The 24,520-nt window shown below is 44.7% G+C and overlaps 1 long non-coding RNA gene across 1 annotated transcript in view; it reads right to left on the bottom strand.

The window, feature by feature from the left end:
• Positions 1-7,079: 7,079 nt before the first annotated feature.
• The window catches only part of LOC143813079 (uncharacterized), a 39,780-nt gene continuing 22,339 nt past the window's right edge, over positions 7,080-24,520 (bottom strand). Inside the window, exon 2 of the long non-coding RNA XR_013223601.1 lies at positions 7,080-9,547. This is a non-coding gene — a long non-coding RNA (uncharacterized LOC143813079). The remainder of the gene's footprint in view (positions 9,548-24,520) is intronic.

Below are 24,520 nucleotides of genomic sequence, written 5' to 3' on the forward strand. Positions count from 1 at the left end.
AAGGAAGTTGGCTGTGTCCTCTGAAGGCACCGCTGAGTCCTGAGGTGGCGTCGCCATGCTTGGACGCCGAGGAATCAGCGCCGGCGTCTTTTAATGCTGGGCACCGCCATCTTCTTCCTGTTGAACCCGGAAGTCATCACCACTTCCGGGTCGCGGCCATTTTGGATCTCGTGCGCACTGCCCGGCATCATCTCCCCTCTGCTCGCACCCTGGACGCTTCCATACCACCTCCAGGGGAGTCAAATGGCAGCTACACACCCGCGCATATCGCCAGCAGCGGCGTCGCGCTCCGGAGCATAATTACCTGCCGCAGGCGTGCTGATGCAACCTCCTACCCGTGATCCATGTGACCTCCTGCCTCTGCCAGCAGAGGGGGGAAACTGACACCAGGCCCCCTGACGCTGCTTCCAGCACTGGAGCCCCTGCCGTCCTCACAGGTAAACCGCACAGGCGGCATCCAGGCTAGGTATCCTCTTCTCCATGGGTTCCCTTAGGAACAGGAAACCAACTGTGGGAGCGAGGGGGACCGCCCCTTTTATTCTCTCCATAGGGTTTCCTGTTCCTAAGGGGCGGATCCCCTCTCTCAAGTGGGTGCTGTTGTAGCGAGGAGAAAAAGAGAAATGTAAATCAAACCAATATTTGGTGTGACCACCATTTGCCTTCAAAACAGAATCACTTCTAGGTACACATGCACAGTTTCTGAAAGGACGCAGAAGGGAGGTTGTCCCAAACTTCTTAGAGAATTAAACACAGATCTTTAATGGATGTAGGCTTCCAAAAATCCTTTGGTCTCCTCGTGTAATCACAGACTACATAATGTTGAGATCAGGGCTCCACGAGGGCCCTATCAGTGCTTCCAGACTCCTTGTATTTCTTTACACTGAAGATAGTGCTTAGTGACATTGGCTGTATGTTTGGGGTTGTGGACCTGCTGCAGAATTCATTTTGAGCCAGACACCTCCTTGATGGTATTACATGATGGATAAGTATCAATTTGTATATCTCAGCATTGAAGACATCATCTTGACCAAGCTCCCAACTATATTTGTTGAAATGCAGCCTCACCATTGAAAGAAAACTCCACCATGCTTCAATGTTGCCCGCAGATACTCTACTCATTACTGTACCGCCTTTTGGCAAACTACCTTCTATTGGAGCCAAATATTTCATATTTTGACACATCAGTCCAGAACACCAGCAGAGAATACTGCGGGTGTACTTGCACGTTTTAGGATTCTAAGCTGCTATTAATTAAAATATCAAGTCACTCACATCTTGAAACTCGTACCACGAATCATATTGTTCTCTTAACATCATTTTGTGAATCACTGAAGCTGCTTGATATGGTTAGTTTTTTTTTTCAGTGTGTTTTATTTTTTTTTAACGAATTGAAGCTGGTTAGAGGAAGTTTTAACATCCAGGAAAAGCAATCGCATGCAATCTTTACAAGACCACAGGAGTTTACAGATTATTTTGAGACTGATCTGAAAATAGCCGTGGTAGCCCTGGTGTTCTGACATTACACTTTTCTTGCTTTTACATGGCTGGGATAAAATGTACCACTGTAAGCAAAGTAATGGGAGCTGACAGCTAAAATTTAAAGTAAAGCATGCTTATTTTCAGATCAGTTCATTCAGCAGTTAGTCAGCTGGAAATGTATGTGCTGCTAGCAGAGAGAGAGAAGCATTAAAGAGCTGCAAAGCAACAGCACAGTCTGTTCCACTCCCAGCTGCATTCCAAGTTAACCCATTCAGCTGTGAGGACGATTATATAAAAACCCAAATGATCAGTACAAAAAAAATATTTTTGCAGTGATTTCTTCATCACACATACAAATTATTATTTCTGTGGCCAGTTTTCAATAAAAGCTATCCATAGATTTGAGGTTACTGTGCTATGTCAAGTGTCTTATTTGGGTATAGTTATCTTGCTCAAATCCTTCATAACTTGTGTGTTCAAATCAGCCAAGCATGGACCAGGCCATAATCATAAGTGCTGACAGCAGCTGTGTTATGGCCTTGATGCCTAAAGTTCAAGTGGTTCGACAAAGTCGATTTGGGACTAAGATGCCATGGAAATCCAAGTCCAGTTCAGAAGAACTACAGGCGCCTAGGTGTTAGGACTGCTTGTTCTTTAAAACGACAATCCTTTATTGATCAATATTAAAAATAACTCCATAAAACAGGACATTTTGGAGTAGATTTAATCTACTGTCGCACTGCACAGTTCTTGTTCGAGATTTTAAATAAGACACAGGCCAATTGCATGATTTTTCTTTTAAGGGCGCAGTCAGACGAACTTCTAAATCAGAGCAAGATTGAAATACATGGCATAGACTGGCCAGTGGTTCCCCCGACCAGAGAGTGACAGCTGTATGTATTTCTATGCAGTTGTCACGCACAGGTCAGGATAGCCGCCGGCCAGTCCATTCAGTGCATTCCAACCTCGCTCCGATTTGTACAGCTCTCTGACTTAGCTGTTATATGCAGTAATTGCCCTGGATACTGTGCACATGCTGCGGAAAAAAACGCGCGGAAACACTGCATTGTTTATTCCGCAGCATGTCAATTCTTTGTGCGGATTCCGCTGTGGTTTACACCTGCTCCACAATAGGAATCCGCAGGTGTAAAACCGCAGGTGGAATCCGCACAAAAACCGCAGTAATTCTGCAGGTAATCCGCAGTGCGGTTTAGCTGCGGATTTACAAAAACAGGTGCGGAAAAATCCGCAGACGTCCCACCTACGTGTGCACATACCCTAAAGAGTAAGGGCTCAGCAGATGACAGATATGCAAGCAAAAATTGCATGCAATTTATTTTCCCAAATTGTAGACTTCCTCTGACATAATTTTACTAGCGGAATGAAGAAATAATGGGTTAAAATTTAATAAAGTAGTTTGTTATTCCCATTATCGGTAAATATTGAAATAATTAACCAAAGAATAAACATAAGCAAATCAGTAATGAAGAACCAGTGTCTCAAACAATCTCGAAATAGTTATAGGTCCTATATTGCAAAAAAAGCTTTCTGTTTTACTACATCTGAGAGAATTGGACACGTACAGAATTTTTTATTTGAAAGCATAATGTGAAATAACAATAGTCAAAATTTTTTAATCTCAGTGACAGGACTGCTGGAGAAACAAAGTCACCTCAGCGTAATATTGCAACCACAGTAATCACTCGGAGATGTGGTATTAGCGGAACTGCTTGTAATCTGTGGGATTGCGGATGTAAACCATTTTCTGACAGGGAAGACCGGAATAGTATAGATGTGTGTGGTTTTCTTCCAATAAATATTTCCTATTTCATTTTAGATTATTCTAACAGTTCTCCCTAACATTGTTAGTATTCAAATAAATAGACTAAATGCAAAACCGTTAACTTCATCAGGTATACAAACTAATAAAACATTACAAAATGTTGGGATAAGCCATTCAGTTGCATATTTGTTTACGAAAAATCCATGGGTTTTCAATGCCAGCAAAGTACCGTATTTTCCGGCGTATAAGACGACCCCCAACTTTTCCAGTTAAAATATAAAATCTTCTTAAAAGTTGGGGGTCTTCTTATACGCCATATGTCGTCTTATAGGGCCGGTGACTAATGTGCCTTTTGGGGTGGGAGTGGTCCTGATGACGACGAGGGGGCGTCTCACAGGAAAGTGTGAGTGGACTATCCCCCATTACCTCATCGTAGCGCTGAAGCGTGGGGTCTCTGCTGGGAGCGGCGGCTCCTCTTTGTGCCGCGTGGGTGCTGTGGGGCGGCGGCTCCTCTTCTGCAGTGTGGGGCCTCTGTGCTGTGGGGCGGCGGCGGCGTATTTTCATGCGGTCAGTCGGGGCTCCTCCGGCATCTTCTTAAAGCCCGGAGGCCCCGCCGGCAGCTCCATTGCTACGATGCGGTGGCCTCCGGGAAAATGGCCGCTAGGGGCGGCACATGCTCAGATTCAGATCTCGTCCCGAGATCTCGGGAGACGAGATCTGAATCTGAGCAGCGCCCATTTTCCCGGAGGCCACCGCATCATAGCAATGGAGCTGCCAGCGGGGCCTCCGGGCTTTAAGGAGATGCCGGAGGAGCCCCGACTGACTGCATGAAAATACGCCGCCCCACAGCACAGAGGCCCCACACTGCAGAAGAGGAGCCGCCGCCCCACAGCACAGCATCCACGCGGCACAAAGAGGAGCAGCCGCCGCCGCTCCCAGCACAGAGACCCCACGCTGCAGCGCTGCGATGAGGTAATGGGGGATATTCCACGCACTTTCCTGTGAGACGCCCCCTCGTCGTCATCAGGACCACTCCCCCCCACCCACCATATACACCCGGCGTACAAGACGATACCCGGCGTATAAGACGACCCCCGACTTAAGATTTTCAGGGGTTAAAAAGTCGTCTTATACGCCGGAAAATACGGTACCTTAGATTTTAAGAAATCTCATGCCTATGCTGTGATATATATGTGCAGCATAAACATGGCAGGAGGTTTAAGATCTGCATGACAATTTATGTTGTGGATGTAGGTGCAAATTTCACTCTTTGCCCATGGAAAGGGTAAAATATTTCGCATCCGGTGACCTTTTAGTAATGTTGAATGTTTCACTACAGGAGCTTTACTGCTGGAGGTCAGCAGAAAATACTTTCCGTGAGAGCATAACCTTGTAGCAGTGTAGCGTAGAGATTTGTGATAGAAAATCCAATTTAAAAACAATTATAATACACTTGTCTATCACCTTCTAATATAACTGATCATCTTTCTCCTCATCTGCTTATTGTTGGCATCACAATGTGACCAACTACAACAGCAAATTGCCTCTTCAGAGAGGAAGAGGACTTGAACTGCTATTGGAAGTAGCAATCCTAAAAGTCAATATTGACCCTTTAAAGAGCATTGTCATATGACTTAAGATAAAAGCCACACCAGAATCTCAATCTGCAGACACAGTATTTCAGGTTGTTGTCACTCATCAGTGCATAGTATGAGATATGATTTGGCTAGGTGAGAGGCTTAAGCCTGGGATCTAAAGCCCCCGTCTCACTAAGCGAGATCGCTAGCGAGATCGCTGCTGAGTCACAAGTTTTGTGACGCATCAGCGACCTCAGTAGCGATCTCGCTATGTGTGACACGTAGCAGCGACCAGGCCCCTGCTGTGAGATCGCTGGTCGTGTCGGAATGGCCTGGACCTTTTTTTGATCCTTGAGGTCCCGCTGGGTAGCACACATCGCTGTGTTTGACACCTTACCAATGACCTCGTTGCAGGGTGGATAAAAATCAATGTTTTTTAAAAAAAAATAAAAAAATCGGATTTTTTTGATTTAAATCGGATTTTTTTGATTTAAATCGGATTTTTTTCAATAAACTGCTTTTTGAGGAAAATATTTTACCATCCAAAGGTTCTTCCATCATGAGATAAAGCTGAGTTGTTTAACTCAGTAGAATAAAGGCTGTATATGTGTAACATTCACAATGCCATGCTCTTCCAGAGGTTTCTGTAGGATTAGTGGGCAGTTTCTCTCCTATATTATCACAGACGCTCGCTTTACTTACGCAGTTCTCAAAACTGAATTTGACTCCGCAGAGGTCCCAGCCTCTTCTTCATGGCAAAAATGTTACAACATGAACAGAGTTGAGAAAAAGACCTTAATCCTATTGTTCTACAAACCTATGAATACAGAATCAACCCCTTCAGTGCCAAGTCCAAGAAGTTAGACAATATGTTTCTGATTGTTTGGAGTGGAATAGATCTGCACAACACAAGAAGAATGTGAATCTAAGTGTTTTGAGGAGGAAGGGCAAGCAGACAAAAAAATGAAAGTGAAACTTTGAGCACAATACTGCAGCATAGCCACAGACAGACAAGTCTGGATCTGTTTGTGTGTACAATCTGAGGTTTATTACATTCTTTCCTTATAATGGCAGCAGGCCGTAAAAGAGACCCAGTTTGGGAATATTTTAATGAAGCGCCTTCGCCTATCGGTAAGGCAGGCATGCGTGCAAAATGCAAACGATGCAACAAAGAGATGCAAGGCCTGGTGGCGTGAATGAGGCAACATCATGAGAAGTGCGGTGATGAAGATGACCAAAGAAACACTTCACTATCAACATCTTCATTTCCCTTCTGGTTGCAGTTTTCATAATGTGATCTCAAACGGCAAACAAGTCCTTGGATATCCTTTTGACAGTATTTGCACTTTGCTCTTGCACCTTTCTTTCCAAGATCTGCTGCTGGCATCTCAACAAAATGAACCCAAATAGGGTCTCTCTTACGACCTGCCATGGCTCACACAGATCACTTATGAAGTTTGATTGTTACTACAGCCAAGTACTGCTGACTATCCAACAAGTTTGGGCATGTCAACTGAATGGAAAAAGAAACTAAACCAAAAGTGAAACCAAGCTAGAAGTGTGGAATTAAAGGGGCAGTATGAACAAAATGTGGAGGCTATTAATAGTTTATACAATTAAGACATGCTGCTTTTAAACACCTACCTATTGCCATATAGTAAAACAAAAAAGATTTTTACTTACTTTGGGGTCCCCCCCTCACCCTGGCGTTAGATCGTTGCCCCTAGTTTCGTCCGTGTAACTATGGGCGCACATGCGCACTGCTCTCACTTCTCATTTTAATCGTGATTTATATTGAAAAAAACCTTTTGATTTAAATCAGTGATTTAAATCATGATTAAAATCATGATTTAAATCGATCCGATTTAAATAGAAAAAAATCTTTTGATTTAAATCGTGATTTAAATCATGATTTAAATCGGCGTGATTTAAATCAATCCACCCTGCCTCGTTGACGACTCAGACACTGAATCATCATAATAGCTCCCATGTGACATCGTTGTACAGGTCGCTACAGGTCGCTGGTGAGATGTCAAACAGTGAGATCGCAGCAGCGATCGTTGGGAAGATCTCACTGTTTGACATCTCACCAGCGACCACATAGCGACGCAGCAACGATCCCTGACAGGTCGTATCGTTGTCGGGATCACTTTAGCGTCGCTAAGTGAGACGGGGCCTTAAGGGGTAACATTTCTCTTTGTGGAAAGTGACAAGTATACAACTGAAAAAAAAAACAAACCTCTAAAACCATATCTTTATTAAATATTACATGAAAATCAGAGACAACACAGAAATGCAAGAGCAGAAGTAGAAAGATATCACTCGGATCAAAAAAAGTAGGTGGAAGAGGGTAGGAGGTTGAATTTACCCTACACTGTATTTTTGCTCAACACTGAAGTTCTTCCAATGAACTCACCGCTACACCGTGAGACTTTTCCTCACAGAGGTCCCCACAGTTCAGGGGCCCAGCTGTGAATGAAGCCTCAGTGACCTGCAGTAACCTTGATGATGTCACCGCTAGCCACGGAGGCTGCATATCAGTTCAATAGTGTAGTCAGAAGGCTGAGCCTGTTTTGTAACTGGAGCCAAAATGCTGAAAGTGAATTCACGTTGTATGTATTAATATGGCCCTATAGACTGAATGGATGATCCGCATTATAGCTTGTTGTATTAGTAATTTAACATGGCACACAGTAAAATGTGGCAGGGCCTTACGTTTTGTGTATACAGCAGATAAAACAGTAGATATTCTCATAAATAATCTATACGTGCTCTGTAAGTGCTCCAGTTCATTTTTAGTCCATTCATCACACCAAACATATGTGCTTTGTTGACTCTATTTTGACAACTCAGTAAATCCAAATAAAATATGTTCATTAGGGGCGCTATTAAGAAACAAATGTTATTTATGCTTATTAATATGTGGTACTGGCATTTTATTGCCATTTGAAAATAAAACGGTTTCCCTGATTTATTACAGAAGCGATGCTTCTCTTTATGATATATATCTTACTGGTTCTTGCATCATTTAGTTATGTAGATTGGCAACCTAGGCTTCAGCCAGCATTAATGGATAATTAGTGATAATACTATACTATGTTCTCATTACAGCAAACTGAAAAGAGGGCTCTTGAGATCTGCTTTGAAATGACAGACACTGTACAGTTGCAGCTAAATATACATATTTTGCAAAGGTCATCAAACAATCTAAAATAGACTGCTAATTGTATAGACTAGAATTCTGTAAAATAGATCTTACTAATGATAATTATACACCTTCGGCTCTGTTCATACTAGTGTCATGGCTTCTTTATATAACAGAGCCATGATATCTATGCTGGGTCATTTTCCAAAAGGTTATCAAAGTTGGCACCAAAGAGTTTTTGTATTTTTGGTCAAAATCCCTGAAAAGCTGTTGCTAATTATTGGGTTAGTCACATTGATGCCAAATACCGGTATCTACAATGCCCTAATTATGGTATTTTTACCTAAAGACCCCTTATTGCTCAACTGCATGCTAACAGCCGTGGCTGTCTAAAGATCCGCAATGTAAACAGTGTACAATTGTGTAGCCATATCCATAACAATCAAGCTGCCAATAGTTCTGTGATTTACTTCAACTACTCCATCGTCTTCTGCAGTTATCCGGAGTTGGGAAAGGGATCACATTTGGATATCAGTCCTCTTAGTTTGGCATCTTGGGACTTACATTCTTGATAAAAAGGTTGTCTTCCTCCTTGCTTATCTATTACACAATCAGAGGCTTTTTAAAAGCAGGAACTTATTTGTGCATTGTTCCAAACAAATGTCATTGATCTAGAGATGTGTAAAAAAAAAAAAAAAAAAATGTTAAACTGAAAGTGGCTGTCCACCAAAATTATACTGATGACCAATCTGTTGCATAGATAATCAAATTCAGATTGGTAGGTATCCAACACCCACAACTCCCACTGAGTAGCTGTTACCAGCTCCTGGATGTAAACGGTTCATTTAAAAAGTTCTACAATACTCAGAAGCGGTCACTAAACAGTGTGGCAGAGATGTGGTGTTCTGCACCGTACACTGTTTACGTCCAATAACTGCTGGATCTAATAACAGCTGATCAGAGGGAATGCCAGGTATCGGAACCTCACCAACTAGATACTGATGACCTATCTGTAAAAAGTCACCTTGGGCATCATTCAGATATCCATGTTTAAACTGATAAAGTCTTTTAGGCAAATACTAACACTGTATTCTTTGAAAAAGTAGTTTTTATCCTGCAGTGTTGCGTATGATAAAGAGGCTGTACAAGTCTTCTCCTTGACTACTCCCACAATCCAATCACACCTCTCTGGCCATGACTAACACCCTGCAAAATAGCCCTGTTGCAAAACCTAGCAGGAAATGATCAGTTTCCCTGCAGCACCACATTAGAGGCATTAAACTGTCCCCTATTAGATCAATGTCATTCGTGTCTTTAAGAGTAGGACGCTTTTTTGCGGCCATGCAACTCCATCAATTAACTTACAATTTCATTATACGATATCTGAACACAAGTTTCCTAAGTAGATAACCCCACTAAATGTTAATCAGAGTACTGTCTAAAGGTTCCATTTGTGGCAGTGGTTTTTGTGGTGCAGCAACCATCGTCTCTTGAGAGATGTGGAGTAGTATTCATAAAATAACTCATTCTCTTCTTGAAAGCCAGACAGAAGTTTTGGTGGTTCTGTGAAAAAAAAAACCCATCAGTAAGTTGAACAGATAGTCTTCATTTAAAAGGGAACCTGTTACCATGAAAATGCAGACCAATCTCCCCCACGTCATACACCATGGGGAGTGAAGGAGATTGATAAACATATTTGTGTGAGAAAAGATTCAGTATAACCCTGGTCTTCATTATTTACACTTCCGTTCTTCCTGGGATTTTTGGTCCAGTGGGCGGTCCCATCAGTGATTGACAGACTGCACTCTGATCTTTCTTTGTAACCGCTAAGTGTTCTGGAAATCCCAGAAAGAGCAAAAGTTTTAGTGTTTAAAAAGAGGGATTTTTTTTGTACTAACCGTAAAATCCTTTTCTCCGAGCCACTCATTGGTGGACACAGGACCATGGCTGCCTGCCACTTGGAGGACACCAAGAAAATCTTGAACAAAAATTTGCTCCTCCTCTGCAGTATGCACCCTCATGCTGGCTGTAATCGAACAAGTTCAGTGCCAAAGCAGTAGGAGCTTGTATCTATCAAACAAAATACAATATGTCAAACCAAATAAACAGAAGCTATCAGGCTAACAGGGTGGGTGCTGTGTCCCCCAATGAGTGGCTTGGAGAAAAGGATTTTACGTTGAGTACACAAATCCCTGTTTCTCCTTCTCCTCATTGGGGGACACAGGACCATGGGACGACCTAAAGCAGTCCCTGGGTGGGAAACCGCACACAGCTGAAAACCCCATGTACCATAGTCTACAGATGTGTTACCGCCGACTGCAGAATCTTTCTGCCAAGGGCCGCATCTGCAGAAGCCTGAGCATGAATATTGTAGTGCTTCATAAAGGTATGAGGCTGGACCAAGTCGCAGCTTTGCAAACTTATTGTGCTGTCGCCTGATGCTGAATGGCCCAAGAAGTACCCACTGACCGAGTGGAGAGTGCCTTAATCCCTGCTGGGATAGGCTTGCCTCTGACACGGTAAGACTTTTGAATCACCGAACAAATCCACCTGGCTTGTGTAGCCTTAGAAACAGGTAGACCTTTCCTGAGCCCCTCCGGAAGCACAAAGAAGGCATCAGACTTGCGGAAAGGCACTGTCTTTGAGAAGTACCTTCTAAGAGCTCTCACCACATCGAGTGTGTGAAGAGCCCTTTCAATACGATGGACAGGTGCTGGACAAAACAAAGGCAAGACAATGTCCTAGTTTAGGTGTAAGGAAGAGACGACCTTAGGTAGGAAGGACAGAGACATCCTCAAGACTACCTGGTCTTCGTGGAAAATGAGGAACGGAGTTTGGCAGGATAGAGCCGCTAAGTCCGAGACCCGTCTGATCGACATTACTGCCACAAGAAAAGCTACCTTCCAAGACAGCAAGTTTAGAGAAACATCCTGCAGAGGTTCGAAAGGAGCATCCTGAAGAACACCAAGGACCAAATTAAGATCCCATGATTCCAACAGCATTTTACAGGGAGGTACCATGTGGGCCACCCCTTGAATGAAGGTCTTCACCTGCAATCTAGTCGCTATCCTGCATTGGAATAGGACGTATAAAGCAGAAATCTGGCATTTCAGAGAAATAAGCCCTAGACCTGACTCGAGACCAGTTTGGTCAAATTCCAAAATGGAAGGGATTGAAAACACGAGGGGGGGGGGGGGGGGGGGGGAAATGTGTACGGTGCTTGCACCATGAGAAAAAAAAAGTCTTCCAAACGCGATGATAAATGCGCATTGACGTGGGCTTCAGAGCGCTAATCATGGTGGAAACCACCTGTTGGGAAAAACCGGCTTGGGCTAGTACCCAGGATTCAACGGCCAAGCTGTTAAAGACAGAGCCCCTGAGTTCTGGTGGTAAATCGGGCCCTGGAAAAGGTCGGGACGATCTGGCATCCTTCAGGGAACGTCAGCGACGAGTTGTACCAGCTCCACGTACCATGCTTGCCGGGGCCAATCTGACACGACCAGAATCACTGGCATACCCTAAGCTGTGATCTTCTTGATGACCTTCGGAAGTAATGGGAGCGGGGAAACACATAAGGAAGGCGAAACTGATGCCACGGGAGAACCAGTGCATCCACCCTGATGGCTACCGGATTGAGAGAGCAGGCTATGAAGAAACCATTCTCCCGAGGTGAGACCCTGACGGCTGAGAAAATCTGCGTGCCCAATTTTCTACTCCCGGGATGTGGACTGCTGAGATGACCGAGTGATTCCTCTCGGCCCATCGGAGAATATGACTTACTTCGAGCATTGCAAGCTTCCTGCAGATGCCCCTCTGACGACTGATGTACGCCACAGCCGTGGCACTGTCCGATAGAATCCAGATGGGGTGACCTGCCAGAAGATGAAACCGCCGAAGGGCAAACCTGATTGGTCATATTTCCAAGAGATTGATCGAGAGACACGATTCCAGAGCAGACCAGCGTCCCTGGGCCGTGTGATGATGGAAGACCGCTCCCCAACCTAGGGAGACTGGAGTCGGAAGTCACCACCAGCCAACTTACTGGGATTTTCCCTGATCCAGAGAAGACCTCATCGTCCACCATCTGAGGGTCTGTCTGACCTGCTGAGACAGCCAGACCCGCTGAGACACCCGGACCCGACTGTCCAGAGAGAACGGGTTCCTGTCCTAAGCTGTCAGAAGAGCATGTTGCAGGGGACGGAGGTGTAGCTGGGCGAATGGAACCGCCTCCATTGCTGCAACCATCTTGCCTAGCACTGTCATCCCAAAGCGGATGAGCTGGTACCGGAAACGATTTGTCCAAGTTGATCATACAACTCAGGTGAGAAAGAGTATCCACTGTGATGCTTACACAGTCTGCACAGGCCTGAAATGAAAGGCCTTTGATTAATAGGTCGTCTAGGTATAGTAGAACCATGCCCCGAGAATGAAGAATGGACATTACTGCCTCCATGACCTTGGTGAACACCCTGGGGCGGTAGCGAGGCTGAAGGGCAAAGCCGTGAACTGGAAGTGTTCGTCGTGAATCGCGAAATGTAGGAATTTTGGTGAGGTGGGGAAAAAAAATAAATAAATAAATAAATCAGGATACGGAGATAAGCATCCCAAATGTCTATGGATGCGAGAAACTCCCCCTTCTGCATTGAGGTGATGACTGAGCACAGGGACTCCATTCGGAAGTGATGAACTCTGATGAATTTGTTTAACAGTTTTAGATCCAGTATGGGGCGCACTGTTCCATCGTTTTTTGGAACCACGAACAGGTTCGAGTAAAACCCTTTGAATCTTTTGTTTTGGGGCACCAGAATGATGACTTCGTTTTTGCAGAGTGCATCTATGGCTTGGTAGAAAGCTGTCGTCCTGTTTAGGGGGAACAAGACTGGAAAAAACGTGTGGGCGGGGAAGAAGAGAAGACACCACATCCCTGACCCACCTGTCGTGAACGACCGACAGCCAGGCTTGACGGAACAAAAGCAAAAGGTTGCCTATTTTGCTGGTGTCTGCCAGATACCGGATGGAGTCATTGCGCAGAGAATCTGTGGGATCTGGATCCCTTGAATCTAAATTGTTTTGGCCTGCTTTTCCATGAGGGATTGGGTCTATATGAGCCCTGGGAGCCCCTGTCTTTATGTGGAGGACGCCCCAAGCCGGAAGAAGCGGACGTAGAGGGCCAGTTCATGTTGCCGCGAAAAGTCCAGAACCGGGTCTGCTGTTGACCTCGAAAAGGCCAGCTGGGCTTTCGCTGGGGAAGGAATTTGCTTTTCCTTCCAGTAGCATCGGAGATAAGTTGATCTAGTTTCTCTCCAAATAGGCAACCGCTCTGATAAGGCAGAAAGGTTAGGGATAATGCCCTCCTGATGGTGATGGTAGCGCAATTTGCTGCGTCTAGTGAAGCATGTACCACGTAATCGCCAGCTCGGGAAATTTGATTAGCTAGACTCGCTGTCTCAGGAGGGAGGTTACTTTCTTGAATGAATTTAGAAAGGTCCTCTGCCAAGCAGCCATAGCTTTATCCACCCATGTCACAGCAAAAGATGGAGAAAGTTCAGAGCCGGAGGCTTCAAAGACTGACAGAGCAAGATTTTCCAATCTGTCGGTCAGTGGGATTATTAATAGATGAGCCATCAGATAAGGATAAGAGTTTTTGATGAGAGATGCGATATGGGAGGATCTTCTGACGGGGACTCTATCCAGCTCTTCAGTAGATCAGGAGCAAAAGAATATCTTGTTTTGAAGGACACCACGTGATCTGGTATAGCAGGAGAGTCTTCCTCCACCCTCATAGAGTCTTCTTGACTGCCTCGATGAGGGCATCTATTGTCTCCTGATACTCCTGCGAGTCCGGGTCCATGTAGACGTCCGACTCGTATTCTGAGTCATGTTCGCTGCAAACCCCTTCAGATGGGGAGCGAAAAATGGGACTCATGGACCCCGAAGCACGAGAGTGAGCAGGGGACGTGGTATGGGTCCGCTTCCTAGAATCTTGTGCGGATCTTGCTAGGGAACGACTTCTGCTGGCTGACGGTACCCGTACAGAAGGGGAGATTTCTGTACCAGGTAAAAGGACACCCTGACTTGAGGAGGGGTCCTGGAGAAACTCTTGCTTTGACCAGAGAAGACAGATTGTGCCAAAGAAGTAGCCCACTCAGGGGGAGTAGATCCACTAGGGACGGCATTAGTGGAAGGCTCCTGGACGCATGCCGGGTCACAGGCTGCGCAGAAAGGGGTATTATGGCCCCGGGGTAATGAAGAATTGCAAGTGGTATGAAGCAAAAAACACTTTTTTTTTAGCCTTCTTTGCTTTAGATTGTGACAGTGTACCCTTGATACCCCACTCTACTCAAGGAAGTGTACTGCAGAGAAGGGGTTAAGCTCAGTTTTGTGGCTTACCCAGGCCCTGTGTCTTGTGCCCCCAAGGAAGATGTCCCTTGTCCACACTCTTGATTGCGGTTCCTGCCCGCTTTGCCAGACACCACATAGGAAAAGAAGAAACGTGATGGTGTCTCCGCGGTGTTGGATGTTTTGATCTCCCCGAGGTAATTCATCCTTATGTTCATAGCCTTTTCACTAGGCACTGCTCCTAATAGCCAGTTTCCTACTCCACACTGATGAGGGGCAAATACCCCGAAACAGCTGTCTGTGGATGGATACCATGTTTTGGCATAGGTGGTTTTCAGGGTCTCAGGAATCAATACCAAGTCTGCAAACACAAAAAAACAGCTCATAGGGCAGTGGTAACTGGGCTGACCATATATCTAATCCTAACACCACAAATAGAAGTAGCCAGGGAACGTGCCTACGTTGGTTCTAGACGTCTCGCGCCAGCCGGAGAACTAACTAACCCTAGAAGGGAAAAGAAAGACCTTTCTTGCCTCCAGAGAAAAGACCCCAAAAGTTGGATACAAGCCCCCAACAAATAATAACGGTGAGGTAAGAGGAAAAGACAAACATAAGAATGAGCTAGGTATTTAGCAAAGGGAGGCCCACTAGCTAATAGCAGAATATAGTAAGATGACTTATATGGTCAGCAAAAACCCTATTAAAATATCCACGCTGGATATTCAAGAACCCCCGAACCGTCTAACGGCCGGGGGGAGAACACCAGCCCCCTAGAGCTTCCAGCAAGGTCAGAAATCACATTTAGTACAAGCTGGACAAAAATAGTAGCAAAGCAAGTAACTCAAAAAACAAAGAAGCAAGACTTAGCTTAATTTTGCAAGAGCCAGGACCAGCAGACAGGAGCAACAGAAGGATCTGATTACAACGATGCCAGGCACTGGACTAAGGATCCAGGAAGTTAATATAGCGACACCCCTGGACTAACGACCCAGGTGAGTGCCAAACAGAAAAAAGACAATCCCAGAGTCATACCACTAGTGACCACAAGAGGGAGCCAAAAAGTCTAATTCACAACAGGGAACCCTCCTGCTGCCACTGGACACTGCGCTTACTCACAGTCAGGTGCTGCAGGCGCAGATGTAGCAGAGACAAATGTGCTGTGCTTAGGTGACACTCTGCGTTCCCGCCTGTTGATGATTCGGGGAGATGGACCCCTGAAGAGGTCCGTCGCCCCTTCGTTTCATGAAGTAAAAAAGGAGAGAAAAAAAATACAAAAAAAAGGTAAAATAATAAGTTGGGGTTTGAATCCCAGACACAAGTGCCTCTTACAGACACCAAGCAAGAACTGGTTTGATTACAGCCAGCATGAGGGTGTATGCTGCAGAGGAGGAGCTAATTTTGTTCAAGGTTTCTTAGTGTCCTCCTAGTGGAAGGCAGCATAGCACCCATGGTCCTGTGTCCCCCAATGAGGCAAAGGAGAAACAAGGATTATGCAGAATCTTTTCCCACAAACCTATATATAAGTCTGCCCACTCCCCCTGGTCTTTAGTATAATGCCTACAGATTGGACTGCATTTTCAGGGCGCCATGTTCCCCTTAATACACATAAAAACCTAAAGGAACACCTTCATAGCTATGCAGTCACTCTATGTAACTGCAGACTGCCAAATCGTGACAGTGTGCACAAAGTCATGATTCCCCAGCATTTCCCTTCCTAGTTGGCGGTCATGTGACCAACAGCAGCGCCACCCCTCAGCTTCTATCTCCACCTTCAAACAAATAGCCATCAGATTACGATTAGCTTCTGAGAAAGAGGCTGCAGTGTTAGAAAAAGTGACTGAAGGTGGTAACAGCGACTGAAGATGTGGACACTTCTAAATCACTTCTACTGAACTAGGACGACATCAGGGGATGGCAGGGACAATAGCTGTGGTATGTGACCCCAGCGCCGCCCCATGAACATGTCAGGTTTCAGGAGGTACGATAGAAACTGCAGGGAAGTGAGTGCAGCCTCAGCCTACTGTGATGTCCTAGTCTCTCAAACCAAAATGTTTAAAATAGCAATATATAGGGAGAGGTGTTGGGAATATAATAATAAAGCTAATTACAGAAATCGTTAAGGCATAAAGATTGCTATTTATAAAAGGTCTTTATGGGTATTGGACCACCCCTTTAACCCCTTCACCCCCGGAGCTTTTTCCGTTTTCGTTTTTCGCTACCCTCCTTCCCAGAGCCATAACTTTTTTATTTTTCTGTCAATTTGGCCATGTGAGGGCTTATTTTTTGCGGGACGAGTTGTACTTTTGAACGACATCATTGGTTTTAGCATGTCGTCTACTAGAAAACGGGAAAAAAATTCCAAGTGCAGTGAAATTGCAAAAAAAGTGCAATCCCTCACTTGTTTTTTGCTTGCCTATTTTGCTAGGTTCACTAAATGCTAAAACTGACCTGCCATTATGATTCTCCAGGTCACTACGAGTTCATAGTCACCTAACATGACTAGGTTATTTTTCACCTAAGTGGTGAAAAAAAATTCCAAACTTTGCAAAAAACAAAACAAAACAAAATTGCGCCATTTTCCGATACTCGTAGCGTCTCCATTTTTCGTGATCTGGGGTCAGGTGAGGGCTTATTTTTTGCGTGCCGAGCTGGCGTTTTTAATGATAGCATTTTGGTGTAGATACGTTCTTTTGATCGCCCGTTATTGCATTTTAATGCAATGTCGTGGCGACCAAAAAAACGTAAATCTGGCGTTTCGAATTTTTTTCTCATTACGCCATTTAGCGATCAGGTTAATGCTTTTTTTTTATTGATAGATCGGGCGATTCTGAACGCGGCGATACCAAATATGTGTAGGTTGGGGTTTTTTTTTTATTGATTTATTTTGATTGGGGCGAAAGGGGGGTGATTTAAACTTTTATATTTTTTTTATTTTTTTCACATTTTTAAAAACTTTTTTTTTTTTACTTTTGCCATGCTTCTATAGCCTCCATAGGAGGCTAGAAGCAGGCACAGCCCGATCGGCTCTGCTATGCAGCAGTGATCATAAGATCGCTGCTACACAGCAGATTTGCAGGTGTGCTGTGAGCGCCGACCACAGGGGGGCGCTCACAGCCACCGGCAATCAGTAACCATAGAGGTCTCAAGGACCTCTATGGTTACAATGGAGGAGCATCGCCGACCCCCGATCATGTGACGGGGGTCGGCGATGCGCTCATATCCGGCCGCACGGCCGGATGCGGTAGTTAAATGCCGCTGTCTGCGTTTGACAGCGGCATTTAACTAGTTAATAGCGGCGGGTGATCGCGATTTCACCCGCCGCTATTGCGCGCACATGTCAGTTGTAAAAAACAGCTGACATGTCGCGACTTTGATGTGCGCTCACCGCCGGAGCGCACATCAAAGCGGGGGTCCCGACATGTGACGTACTATTCCGTCACATGTCGGGAAGGGGTTAAAATAAAAAAAAATGCTCTCAAATGTGTCCGTATCCTTTACCAGTCAGCAGGTCAACAAGAGGCAGGGTTCAGAAGTAGTGAAATAATAGATGACTACAAGTATTGATTTTTTCTTCCTATGTTGCTATCTATATGAAACATCCTGTAATCCTGCAGGCTACATTTGCCAGTGAGCCTTCACAATAGCCTGACACTTCCTGTTCCACAGAGATCACTTTTCAGCAGTCATCTTATTATCATTACAGGCAGGATTACAATGAAAGGCAAGGTTCCCTTTTCCTGTTAAGATAAATGTACAAAATCTTCCACGATTGGAGATATAGCAAGTTAGGTTTGAAAAACATGCATTCCCAAAAAGCAATAGTTTTAAGATCACTTGTCTTTATTCCTTTGCTAACAATTAGCAGATGCCTTTTTACATGGTAATATATTTTGTTCTTTGATGGCCTAATAAACTAACATGAGAAAATTCTCACAAATTTTACATTTGCTCAACATAACGATTTTTTGTATGATAACTGTGGCAGACACAGCTCAGCTTCTCCTTGGTCAGTTTTTCAATTCATAAAAAGTAAAAAAAAAAATATATACAGACTAAAAGTTTGGACACACCTTCTCATTTAAAGATTTTTCTGTATTTTCATGACTGAAAATTGTACATTCACACTGAAGGCATCAAAACTATGAATTAACACATGTGGAATTATATACTTAACAAAAAAGTGTGAAACAAACTGAAATTATGTCTGATATTCTAGGTTCTTCAAAGTAGCCACCTTTTGCTTTGATGACTGCTTTGCACACTCTTGGCATTCTCTTGATGAGCTTCAAGAGGTAGTCACTGGAAATGGTTTTCACTTCACAGGTGTGCCCTGTCAGGTTTAATAAGTGGGATTTCTTGCCTTATAAGGGTATGTGTCCACGTTCAGGAAACGCTGAGTTTTTGACGCAGCGATGAGCCGCAGCGTCAAAAACGCAGCGTCCAGATGTTACAGCATAGTGGAGGGGATTTCATGAAATCCTGTCTCCACTGTGCATTAAAAAACGCATGTGTTTTTCCCGCAAAAACGCACATGCTGTGCGTTTTTTCAGAACGCAGCATGTTGCTACAATGAGCAAAACACGCAGGAACACCGCAGGTGACCTGCCAGTGACCTCAGGTGCATTTTTGGCCAGGATTTTACCTGCATAAAATCCTGACCAAAGCCTGAAGCAAACCTGAACGTGGACACATACCCTTAATGGGGTTGGGACCATCAGTTGTGCAGAAGTCTGGTGGATGACAGCTGATAGTCCGACTGAATAGACTGTTAGAATTTGTATTATGGCAAGAAAAAAGCAGCTAAGTAAAGAAAAACGAGTGGCCATCATTACTTTAACCCCTTTCATGACCCTGACTATTTTGACCTTAATAACCTGGCCGTTTTTTGCAATTCTGACCAGTGTCCCTTTATGAGGTAATGTCGGGAACGCTTCAACGGATCCTAACGGTTCTGAGACTGTTTTTTCGTGACATATTGGGCTTCATGTTAGTGGTAAACTTAGGTCGATAATTTTTGCGTTTATTTGTGAAAAAAAATGGAAATTTGGCAAAAATTTTGAACATTTTGCAATTTTCAAATTTAGAATTTTTATTCTGTTAAAAGAGAGAGTTATGTGACACAAAATAGTTAATAAATAACATTACCACATGTCTACTTTAGATCAGCACAATTTTGGAAACAAATTTTTCTTTTGCTAGGAAGTTATAAAGGGTTAAAATTTGACCAGGGATTTCTCATTTATACAACGAAATTTACAAAACCATTTTTTTTAGGGACCACCTCACATTTGAAGTCAGTTTGAGTGGTCTGTATGGCTGAAAATACCCAAAAGTGACACCATTCTAAAAACTGCACCCCTCAAGGTACTCAAAACCACATTCAAGAAGTTTATTAACCCTTCAGGTGCTTCACAGCAGCAGAAGCAACATGGAAGGAAAAAAATGAACATTTAACTTTTTAGTCACAAAAATGATGTTTTAGCAACAATTTTTTTTATTTTCCCAATGGTAAAAAGAGAAACTGGACCCCAAAAGTTATTGTACAATTTGTCCTGAGTACGCCGATACCTCATATGTGGGGGGGAACCACTGTCTGGGCGCACGACAGGGCTCGGAAGGGAAGGAGCGCCATTTGACTTTTTCAATGAAAAATTGGCTCCAATCATTAGCGGACACCATGTCGTGTTTGGAGAGCCCCTGTGTGCCTAAACATTGGAGCTCCCCCACAAGTGACCCCATTTTGGAAACTAGACCCCCCAAAGAGCTTATCTAGATGCATAGTGAGCACTTTGAACCCCCAGGTGCTTCACAAATTGATAGGTAAAAATGAAAAAGTACTTTTTCACAAAAAATTTCTTTTAGCCTCAATTTGTTCATTTTCACATGAGCAACAGGATAAAATGGATCCTAAAATGTATTGGGCAATTTCTCCTGAGTACCCCGATACCTCACATGTGGGGGTAAACCACTGTTTGGGCATGCGGCAGGGCTCAGAGGGGAAGGAGCGCCATTTGACTTTTTGAATAAAAAATTAGCTCCAATCGTTAGTGGACACCATGTCGCGTTTGGAGAGTCCCTGTGTGCCTAAACATTGGAGCTCCCCCACGTGTCCCCTTTTTGGAAACTAGACCTCCCATGGAACTAATCTAGATGTGTGGTGACCACTTTAAACCCCCAAGTGCTTCACAGAAGTTTATAACGCAGAGCCGTGAAAAAAAAAAAATCATTTTTCTTTCCTGAAAAATAATTTTTTAGCCCGCAATTTTTTACTTTCACAAGAATAACAGGAGAAATTGAACCCCAAAAGTTGTTGTCCAGTTTGTCCTGAGTACGCTGATACCCCATATGTGGGGGGGAACCACTGTTTGGGCACATGTCGGGGCTCGGAAGGGAAGTAGTGACTTTTGAAATGCAGACTTGATAGAATGGTCTGCGGGCGTCACGTTGCGTTTGCATAGTCCCTGATATGCCTAAACAGTAGAAACCCCCCACAAGTGACCCTATTTTGGAAACTAGACCCCCCAAGGAACTTCTCTAGATATGTCGTGAGCACTTTGAACCCCCAAGTGCTTCATAGAAGTTTATAACGCAGAGCCGTGAAAATAAAAAAATCATTTTTCTTTCCTCAAAAATGATGTTTTAGCAAGCAATTTTTTTATTTTCACAAGGGTAACAGGAGAAATTGGACCCCAATAATTGTTACCCAGTTTGTCCTGAGTACACTGATACCCCATATGTGGGGGTAAACCACTGTTTGGGCGCACGTCGGGGCTCGGAAGGGAGGGAGCACATTTGACTTTTTGAACGCAAGATTGGCTGGAATCAATGGTGGCGCCATATTGCGTTTGGAGACCCCTGATGTGCCTAAACAGTGGAAACCCCTCAATTCTAACTTCAACACTAACCCCAACACACTCCTAACCCTAACCCCAACACACCCCTAACCACAACCCTAACCCCAACACACCCCTAACCACAACCCTAACCCCAACACACCCCTAACCCTAACCACAGCCTAATCTTAACCCTATTTCCAACCCTAGCCCTAATTCCAACCCTAACCCTATGTGCCCACGTTGCAGATTCGTGTGAGATTTTTCCGCACCATTTTTGAAAAATCCACAGGTAAAAGGCACTGCGTTTTACCTGCGGATTTCCAGTGTTTTTTGTGCAGATTTCACCTGCGGATTCCTATTGAGGAACAGGTGTAAAACGCTGCGGAATCCGCACAAAGAATTGACATGCTGCAGAAAATACAGCACAGCTTTTCTGCATGGTATTTTTTGCACCATGGGCACAGCGGATTTGGTTTTCCATAGGTTTACATGGTACTGTAAACCTGATGGAAAACAGCTACGAATCCACAGCGGCCAATCCGCTGCGGATCCGCAGCCAAATCTGCACCGTGTGCACATAGCCTAATTCTAACCCTAATTCTAGCCCTAACGCTAACCCTAGCCCTAACCATAGTGGAAATTTTTATTTATTTATTTTATTATTGTCCCTACCTATGGGGGTGATAAAGGGAGGGGGTTTATTTATTTATTTTGATCGCTGCGATAGAACCTATCACAGCGATGAAAATGTACCTGTAATGAATCTGCCTGCCGGGCGCACAGCACATGCGCCCACCATTTTGGAAGATGGCGGCGCCCATAGAGCAGACGGACGGACACCAGAGGTCAGTAAGTATGAGGGGGGGGGGGGGGGGGAAGAGGAAAAAAAAAAAAAAAAAAAAAAAATCGGACGGGTGTGTGTGTGTGTGTGTGTGTGTGTGTGTGTGTGTGTGTGTGTGTGTGTGTGTGTGTGTGTGTGTGTCAAAAATCGGACGGAGGGGGGAGCGGGCAGGCGGACGGAGGGGAGCGGAGGACAGCAATGACAGGACGGAGGAGAGGAGATCGGTGGAGGGGGCAGATCGCAATCTCCAGCCATGGCTGATGCTATTGCATCATCGGCCATGGCTGGATTGTAATATTTGGTGAAACATTACTATCACTTTGATTGAAAGTGAAACATCACTTTCAACAGCCAATCAGAGCGATCGTAGCCACGGGGAAGGGGGGGGGGGGGGTGGGGGGGTTGGCGAAGCCACCCCCCCGGGCTCAAGTACCACTCCACCTGTCCCTGCAGGTCGGGTGAAATTACAGTTAACCCTTTCACCCGGCCTGCAGGAGCGCGATCTGACCATGACGCATATGCTGCGTCACAGGTCGGATTGGCACAGGTTTTCATGACGCATACGCTGCATCAAAGGTCAGGAAGGGGTTAAGAAATGAAGGTCAGTCAGTCTGAAAAATTGGGAAAACTTTGAAAGTGTCCCCAAGTGCAGTGGCAAAAACCATCAAGCGCTACAAAGAAACTGACTCACATGAGGACAGTCTCAGGAAAGGAAGACCAAGAGTCACCTCTGCTTCTGGAGGATAAGTTTATCCGAGTAACCAGCCTCAGAAATCGAAGGCTAACAGCAGCCCAGATTAGAGACCAGGTCAATGCCACACAGAGTTCTAGCAGCAGACACATCTCTACAACAACTGTTAAGAGGAGACTTTGTGCAGCAGGCCTTCATGGTAAAATAGCTGCTAGGAAACCACTGCTAAGGACAGGCAACAAGCAGAAGAGACTTGTTTGGGCTAAAGAACACAAGGAATGGACATTAGACCAGTGGAAATCTGTGCTTTGGTCTGATGAGTCCAAATTTGAGATCTTTGGTTCCAGCCACCGTGTCTTTGTGTGACACAGAAAAGGTGAACGGATGGACTCTATATGCCTGGTTCCCACCGTGAAGCATGGAGGAGGAGGTGTGATGGTGTGGGGGGTGCTTTTCTGGTGACACTGTTGGGGATTTATTCAAAATTGTAGGCATACTGAACCAGCATGGCTACCACAGCATCTTGCAGCAGCATGCTATCCCATCCGGTTTGCGTTTAGTTGAACCATCATTTATTTTTCAACAGGACAATGACCCAAAACACACCTCTAGGCTGTGTAAGGGCTATTTGACCCAGAAGGAAAGTGATGGGGTGCTACGCCAGATGACCTGGCCTCCACAGTCACCAGACATGAACCCAATCGAGATGGTTTGGAGTGAGCTGGACCGCAGAGTGAAGGCAAAAGGGCCAACAAGTGCTAAGCATATCTGGGAACTCCTTCAAGATTGTTGGAAGACTATTCCCGGCGACTACCTTTTGAAGCTCATTAAGAGAATGGCATGAGTGTGCAAAGCAGTCATCAAAGCATAAGGTGGCTACTTTGAAGAACCCAGAAAAAAAATATATATATATATATATATATATATATATATATATATATATATATATATATATATTTTTTTTTTTTTTCTAAGGGGTACATCCGTCTTTCTGTCGGCAACTTCCGTCACGGATATTAATTCGCTGATTGGTCTCGCCAGCTGCCTGTCATGTCTGCCGCGACCAATCAGCGACGGGCACAGTCCGATTAGTCCCTCCCTACTCCCGCTCCATACTCCCCGCAGTCACGGCTCACACAGTGTTAATGCCAGCGGTAACGGACCGCGTTATGCCGCGGGTAACTCACTCCGTTACCGCCGCTATTAACCCTGTGTGACCAAGTTTTTACTATTGAGGCTGCCTATGCAGCCTCAATAGTAAAAACATCTAATGTTAAAAAAAAACAAAAAACAAAAAAACCCACAACAAATCATTATATACTCACCTTCCGTCGCCTTTCCGACGCTCCCGTGACCGGTCCATGCAAGCAGCAGGTTCCGGTGCTAAGGTTGGTGTGCAACAAGGACCTGCCATGACGTCACGGTCATGTGACCGCGACGTCATCACTGGCCCTGCGCGAGAAGGACCTGCCGTGACGTCAAGGTCATGTAACCGCGACGTCATCACACCCTCGGACCGGAAGCTGCCGCCTGAACCGAACACAGGCGACAGAACTACAAGGGGCCCCTCGGAAGGCGAGTATATGTTTATTTTTAATTTTTTAACCTGTGACATACGTGGCTGGGCAATATACTACGTGGCTCTGTGCTGTATACTACGTCACTGGGCAATATACTACGTCGCTGGGCAATATACTACGTGGCTGGGCAATATACTACGTGGACATGCATATTCTAGAATACCCGATGCGTTAGAATCGGGCCACCATCTAGTATAAGACATATTTTCAGTTGTTTCACATTTTTTTGTTAAGTATATAATTCCACAT

Source organism: Ranitomeya variabilis, chromosome 1, assembly GCF_051348905.1.
Source record: "Ranitomeya variabilis isolate aRanVar5 chromosome 1, aRanVar5.hap1, whole genome shotgun sequence".
Lineage (NCBI taxonomy): Eukaryota > Metazoa > Chordata > Amphibia > Anura > Dendrobatidae > Ranitomeya > Ranitomeya variabilis.